The 8,091-nt window shown below is 31.1% G+C and overlaps 1 long non-coding RNA gene across 1 annotated transcript; it reads right to left on the bottom strand.

The window, feature by feature from the left end:
* Window positions 1-1,785: 1,785 nt before the first annotated feature.
* Window positions 1,786-2,993, bottom strand: LOC130674597 (uncharacterized). Its single transcript, XR_008991078.1, has 4 exons — window positions 2,808-2,993; window positions 2,661-2,730; window positions 2,434-2,558; window positions 1,786-2,170 (listed from the first exon to the last, which is right to left on the bottom strand). It is a non-coding gene; the product is annotated as an uncharacterized LOC130674597 (long non-coding RNA).
* Window positions 2,994-8,091: the final 5,098 nt, after the last annotated feature.

Here is an 8,091-nt window from a genome sequence, read left to right as displayed (position 1 = left end):
CTTTCTTCAGCTGGTACAAAACATTAGAAGGGAACAATAATGGACTTGAGTATCTCCTTGTTTTAGCAGATCGTTAGCTTCTTAAATTCGGGTACTTTCCACGCCTTTTTCTTTAATCATTTTCCTTAGTTTATCTCTTTCTTCTCCTTGAAGTGGTCTGTATACATCGTCGTGCGTCATGAAACGCGTATCTCGGCATTGAAAATGTAGAGTTATAGGACCATCTTTCTCTGGTTCTTTGTCAATAAACCCAAAAATAGGGTTTCTACAGGTTTTACTAATGCATTTACCATGCATCGTTATATAATAACGGCCACTTTGATGAATTTCACCTTTTTTAAAGACAAAAGCACACTTCAGCCTATACTGCTTCCAAAATTCACACAAGAGAATATGAGTCCAAACTTTCGGCCGTAATTTAACGTCAACACAACTGTCTTCGCTCTTTACCTGTATCATGATGTGTTGCCACAATTCTCTATCAATATCAACATCAAAACAATCTAATTCCGGTAGTTCATGTTTATAAATTTCGGGTACATAATTTTTATCATTTTTATCGTCATCATCAGTAGATTTTAACTTTTTTGGTATAAAGTAGCCGCATTCTTTTCGGGTCCGAGTTAGCAGCTCTCTCCTATCTTCTCTGACGTGGGTGCGAACCGAATTAATTGTCCAACTGTATTTTTTTATTCCTGGCTGTTCTGCTATCTTCTTCCACACTTCACTACTCCATTCAGGGATAGGCTCGGTGATAAAAAAACTAATATATCGTTTTAATATCTTTATGACTTCATCTATGGGCATAGCACATTTTCGAGGCATATTCAATATTTTAAATTTCTAAAAAACAGGAAAAAATACTAATTAAAGACATTCTGGAAAATAATAGTTTTTAGATATAAAAAAATTACAATTTTGAGAATCAATAATTACTGTATTCCAAATAACTATCAATAAATACTGACAAATACGTTTAGGAAACACACAATTACATCCAATGTAGTGATTGACTTTTGTTTTAGTTATACAGCGACAGTAACACACCAATCACGAGTCTATGAAATACTACTAAATTATTTTGTAACAATAAAGATATATATATGAATTTATATATTCATAGAATTTTTTCGAGTGATAAATAATTAATTATTTAATACTTATTAGTTTTTTTTGTTTTATGAAATAAAAAATATTTCAACAATAATCTACATTACCAACTGATAGTTATTTTTCCATTACCTCTAAGTTATGAAAAACCGACAAAGGAAATGACGTATGAAAATTTTTTTAACAGTAATTTATGATTTTAATTTATTTACAAGAGCATTAAATTTTCTACTAAAAAGATCAAATTTTATAACAATGGTTTACCTGCATTTTAATAATAGCCTGTAGAAAATGACAGAGTACAGACAGTACAGTATAACATGTCAAATTAATCTCCACTGTATCCAATCGTTTGATCTGAAATTTTTTTATATTAATTGTAAAGATTTCGACGGATATTAAAAATATGAAATATATTATTTGTCCACAACCTACACCGTAAAAGTTTGTTAGCATTAAATTTTGCGTATTTACGCGACATCATGATTATGTTGATGCTGAGCTCGTTAATCAATTCTTCATTATTTTATCAGTACTGATTGTCGAAAAGTATCTGGTTGTACCACGATCAAGAGATGCAACCACATTATCTGAATAATGAAATCATGTTAATTATTTTCTTTGATATTTTAATGAATACATTAAAAAATAAATAATTTTAAAAAATAATTGATTTACTGAAATCAGTTTCTTGTTGATGAGGATCATTACGTCAAATCAAATGACCATGAATCCCGACATTTCCAAGTCAAGACTCCAAGGGACACCTCCAATTTAACAATTAATTTGCATTGCTAATTTAGTAGCAATTGACGTGGTACCTTCAACGCCCAGTTTTTCTGAAGAATAACAAAGAATCGGACGACCCAGACAGCACTTCTTGATCGTTAAGCAGACTTCTGCCGTTATTTTACGGCAGTCAATGACATATTAAACTGTGCGAATCGTGATCCTCTCCAGTTTTACAGTAGAAGTTTATATTCCTATCATAACATCACGTTCGTGTTGACGAATAGATGTTTGGTTACCTGATCGCAATACAGCACAAGCTATCAACAAGCTGAAAAAAATTAAACATAGGTTCTGTCATCAATTAAATACAAACTGAAGACTTTGATTAAATTATTAAACATAATTCTATTATTCATTATAAATAAATCAGTATTAAATGATTTATAATAATGATAATTAACAACAATAAAAAAGGTATATGTATTTTCTATGCAAGTTAAGAATAACATAAGGTTCGTCAATTGTTGTTGTTATAGTTGAGTTAAGAAAATCAGAAGTGTCATTAAAATTATTTTACTTGTGAAAACTTACCAGAGTTGACTTTCGGTATTCCATTTACCTGCCTTTTCTCTCCTTTTTACTTTATCGTACTGATACAAGTTTGCTAGAAATAAATCTGAATCTGAATTAGCTCTTCTCAAATTATTTGATTCCACCTAAAAAATGTTATTTATTATAATAAGCGTTTAGTAATTTAATTTGTAAATATTTGTACCAATTAATGACAAACGAATCCAATACGTAATGAAAATACTTACATGTCTAACTTGATCAAGAGTGGCAGATGTCAATAAAGTAAGTCTTTTTATTTTTTCATCTGCTCCGATTCTATATTAATAGTAATTATTATTTTAATTTAATAATTTAAGATGTGTATGCATCAATTATCTAGACTAGATACTTACGGAACTTTAAACCAACTAAAAATACAATAAGACTCGTAGTTGTCAACATTGATTGTCGTGAATCAGAAATAGTATTTCTTATTGCTAGGACGAAACTCATGGCTCCTCTTAGACCAGAGCAAAACAATATGTGTAGGAAATTCATCGTAATTGTGGGTTTGCGTGCTAAGATGAAAATAAATGCCATCGGATGAGCATTCGCTGTGCAGCCTATTACCGCATAAATAAATCGCACGAAGATAAATCCTGGTTCGAAACGATTTTTTAGGAACATGGACATTGATACCCCAATGTGACTGATTAAAGCTACTGCTTATCCTTAATCCGTGTCGAATAATCTCTTCGATAATCAGATTTGTTAGTTATAAATAAATTAATACATTTATCAATCAATAATTACTATATAGTTATTTCAAAAGCAATAAAAATCATAAAATAGTTGCCATAAATTATAGCAAGACTTGTCATATGAATGCAATGTTTGAACGTCAGATAGTCAAGCCAGTTAATCTTAACATAAATGTATACAGAAGAAGATTAAGGTTATCAAGACTAAGTAGGAATTGTGTCCTGGTATCCAATTCAATATCTGTAGATGCTCCATTGCAAGTCCTGGTGATCGTTACAATAGGATTAATGAAACAAAAAATAGTGAAATTCTTCGTAACTATCAACATACACAATCACTTCTATTCGTAATAATAGAAATCACGATAATTAATAACAAAAATTCTATAAATATCTTCAAAATGATGTCAGATGTCTGCTAACTTTATTTTCATTTGTTTAACACATGTTCGAAATGCTCCAAATTACTTATCCAAGAGTCAGCAACTGAGAAAATAATTTTTATTGTTAAATTATTAACACCAAAAGTTATTGATATAATTATCCTAATTATGGAGCACAGAGCAATGGGCCACAGCACCTCGAAAATTTATTTTCACTGATTAAAGGTGAAACTACATGTCGTTGCAACAGAGAGTGACTTAGAAGATCGCCGTTATACGTACATTTTTAAAAAAATATTCTTTGATAATAATAATAATAATAATAGTCATAATAATAATAGTCATAATAATAATAATAATAATAATAATAATAATAATAATAATAATAATAATAATAATAATAATAATAATAATAATAATAATAATAATAATAATAATAATAATAATAATAATAATAATAATAATAATAATGGTTGTTTTTATTTTAATATGTATGCATGAAATTTCATACATACATTCTTTGATTGGTGTTTAATTTTATATATAATCAATTCACTGGCAAACCAATCCCAATTTCAAGTATTTTATTCAGTAATAAAGGGAGGTTGGCGAAATATTACTGAATAAAATACTTGAAATTGGGATTGGTTTGCCAGTGAATTGATTATATATAAAAAAAAAAAAAAAAAAAAAATAATAATAATAATAATAATAATAATAATAATAATAATAATAATAATAATAGTGTTTATTTATTAATTAGCCAATTAGCTACTACCATTACATCACATATTTTATTTACATCATACAATATTAGGTTATACAAAACATGCCAACGTATCCGATTTTTTTGTTTCAATCGGCAATTTGTTATATAAAATAAAGCCTTCATAATTTATTGTTTTTTCTGCAGACCTTGTTCTCTTTTTCATTACTACTAGATTTTCACCATTTCTCGTGTTATATCTATGACTAGAATTTGCAATTTCCCTATTGAGATAATCTGGAGTGAGTTTATTTATCATTTTATACACCATGACACACACATTATACTTTACTCTTTGCTGAATAGTCATAAAACATAGAGCGTCTAACATGTTTTCTATAGATGTATACCGATTTACTCTTAATATTGCTCTCATCGCTCTGTTTTGTGTCTTTTGCAGCATATTCATACAATGCTTGTTTGGTGATGTTTGTTTTTTATTAGTTGTACATGTTCAGTTAAATAACTTGGAGTTAAATTATATATCATCTTCTGAATCAAAATCCAGCTATTATAAATTATTCTTTGTTTAACTGAAAGCCACTGGAGTGTCTCCAGCATTAATTTAATTCTTGTGTACCTATTAACCTTCATTATTATTCGCATAGCCCGATTTTGAAGTTTTTGAAGCGTATCAATGTTACTTTTACTATAGTTAAGCATTAAGGAACTACAATAATCAAAGTGCGGTAATATAATTGACTTATAAATAGTACATTTTGTGAAACTAGAAATACTATTACTGAGTCTATACAATAAGTTTATTTTTTTCAATATTTTATTAGTTATATATACAGCGTTGTCATTAAATGACAAATTGTCGTCTATAATTATTCCTAAGTACTTTGTATTTCTAACTTCTTTCAAAAGCTCATTATCGATTACCAATTTACATTTTCCTCGAACTTTGTTTGATCACTGATTATATAGTACCATAAATACAGATTTTTTTATGTTTTGTTTTAACTGATTTTGTTTTAACCACGCTGATAATATTTTAAGGCCTTCATTTAATTTAGATTCTATATTTTTAATGCTATAACTACCAAAGTATATTTTTATGTCATCTGCGAACATTTTACATTTAATTCCTAAGGTTTTGAATCTTTCAATTATATTGTTAATGTATAAAATGAACAACAACGGTCCTAATTTGGAACCTTGTGGGACGCCATTATTAACATTAATATTTTCGGAGACCACATTATTAAATTTTACTCTCTGTTTTCTATTTTTAAGATATGATTTAAACCACTCTAAGACTTTACCTTTTATACCTAGGCTCAAAAGTTTATTTATTAACAGGTCTCGATTTATCGTCTCAAACGCCCTAGCAAAATCTATGTATACTACTCCTACATATTGTCCTTTATCTAGCGATTTTCTCCACTCGATAAATGAATTTTGTAGAGCTGTCTCGCATGAGTATGTTTTTCTGAAACCAGACTGATCATCACTGAGTATTTTCTTAATTTCTACCAACTTCTCTAAACGCGTTTTGACAACTTGTTCGAGAACTTGTTCATATAAAGGTAAAGTATTGATAGGTCTCATTTCTTCCGCTTTATTACTACCTTTAACCTTCGGTATTGGAGTAATAGTTGTTATCTTCCACTCTTCAGGTACAATACCTAGTTTCAGAGAATTATTAATCATATCTAGTATGATAGTATATTGTGTCTTCCACGCTAATTTTAATATATCAGAGTTTACATTGTCATTAAAGCCTTGTTTCTTATCTAAGTTATTAATGATTTGACTCATTTCGTCATAGTTAGCTTCATCAAAAGTCTCCCACATATTATTAGAATTATTTACATTATTTACAATTTGAACCGTACAATTTATATCTTTGATAATTTTTCAACACTTTCTACAAAGTAATTATTTAATTTATTTGCAATTTCATAATTATCAGTCATTACTTCACTCTTGACTTCGATTTTATTTATAGCAGTATTGCTTTTTTTATTACCTATTAAATTTTTAAGTGTTTTCCATAGTTTTACGGAGTCATATTTATTACTATCTATAAATTGTTCATAATATGCTTTTTTACTTTTTCTTAATTCATTTACCACTCTATTTCTCAGCATTTTATACTGATCAAAGTCAATATCTATTTTAGTCGTTTTGAATTTGATGAAGCTTTTATCTCTTAAATTCATTAAGTCCCTAATATTTTTATTTATCCACGGTATTTTGTTCCATTTAACATTAATTCTCTTTTTGACTAGGGGTGCAACTTCATTTACAGAATCTACTATACTACTTATTACATTATTTACATTTTTTACATAATTACCTTCAATATCAGAGTCACATTCAAGATCATAATTAAAACTAACATTTTTCTCTTTATAATAGCTTAGCAACTCTAATTCAAAAGCGTTTACGTGTGTTACGTTCTGGCTCTAATTAAATTTAAATAAAAATTTTGGAAAATTTTTTTTTTGAAGTCTCGAATTATTTATTCGCCACGGTGGGCGAATAAACGGTTCGACACTTCTTAGAATTACAAATAAATAATAAATTAATAAATCGTTACTTTGTTGGCGATATTATTTTATTCATCACCAACAATGTAACGGAAATCTCTTGCGATAAGAGAGTCGCCGTGGCTCGCGGATAGTCTAAACAGATGACGATGCATGAGACCCGGGCCACGACGATTCTCTCATAGGAAACCTGAGATGCAACGTTAACACTTTGATGAATGTATTGAGTCGAAGAGCAGCTGGATCAGGCAGTTGATCGCGAGATCTCAAAGAGCACGAAACTCTGTACAATTAACTGACTGATTCACCTGTCTCCATCGGTTTTAAGGAATAAAACCTAAATTTAAACCTTTACATAAATCTTTTATCTAAGAACCTTAAAGGGGCGAGCGCTTACTAGCTGTTCCACCCTTCCTTGCTCAGAGCGCTAAACAGCAGTTCGGGCTCCTTCATTACCTATCATAAATACCTTTATGCCTCGAGGCCGACGAAGCAGGAGATCAGGACGTGCCGTACAGCTCGGTCGCGTACTTCAAGTCGTTATCGCGGACCTTACACAAGGTCGACCGAGAATAAGATCTGAAGAAGTCCTTATTGAGCCGGTAACGTTAGTAATACCGCGAGTGGTTGCCAACGATTCGGTTGAGCCTCCGAGCTCGTGTGTTGCTGAGCCTCTGAGTTCGTGTGTTGCTGAGCCTCTGAGCTCGTGTGTTGCTGAGCCGTCGAGCTCATGTGTTGAATCATCAGGTTCTGGTGATCTGATCAACCAGTTACAATCACTTGTCCTCGCGGAGGAGTTGAATCCCCAGAGCTCAGTCCGTTCAACCTCAGACGAGCCACCAAAGGAAAACCCGGCCTTCTGGACCAGCATCAGCGACAATTGGCAGCTGATTCCAGGGGACGTTCCATCCGTCCATCCACCCAGCGGAAGCATCCCATTCCACGACCCTCGTTACGGGTATTATTCAGAGGCCTATTTCAAGGCCACCGGCAGGGACGAGTACGCACCAGCGGAAGAGAAGAAACTACGAAAGGAAGGGATTATTTGGGCCGACTTATGGGGCCCATAATCTCCACCATGGTAAGTCGTTAAACTTTTAGAATAAAATATAAGAAGGTCAACAGCTGACGCACCTGGGGTCTATCGACACCCTAACGACGTCAACCTGGTTAATTTAAAATTATTCTGTCTAATTAATAGATAAGCCAGAATGTAACATTGGTGCTGTGACCAGGATGCTGTTGAGTTACTTTTATTTTATCATTTTATTATAAATTATACAAAGTGT

Source organism: Microplitis mediator, chromosome 9 (genome assembly GCF_029852145.1).
Source record: "Microplitis mediator isolate UGA2020A chromosome 9, iyMicMedi2.1, whole genome shotgun sequence".
In the NCBI taxonomy this organism is placed as follows: Eukaryota; Metazoa; Arthropoda; class Insecta; order Hymenoptera; family Braconidae; genus Microplitis; species Microplitis mediator.
Note: the sequence above shows the minus strand (reverse complement) of the source record. Positions and strands in the feature narration are given on the sequence as shown.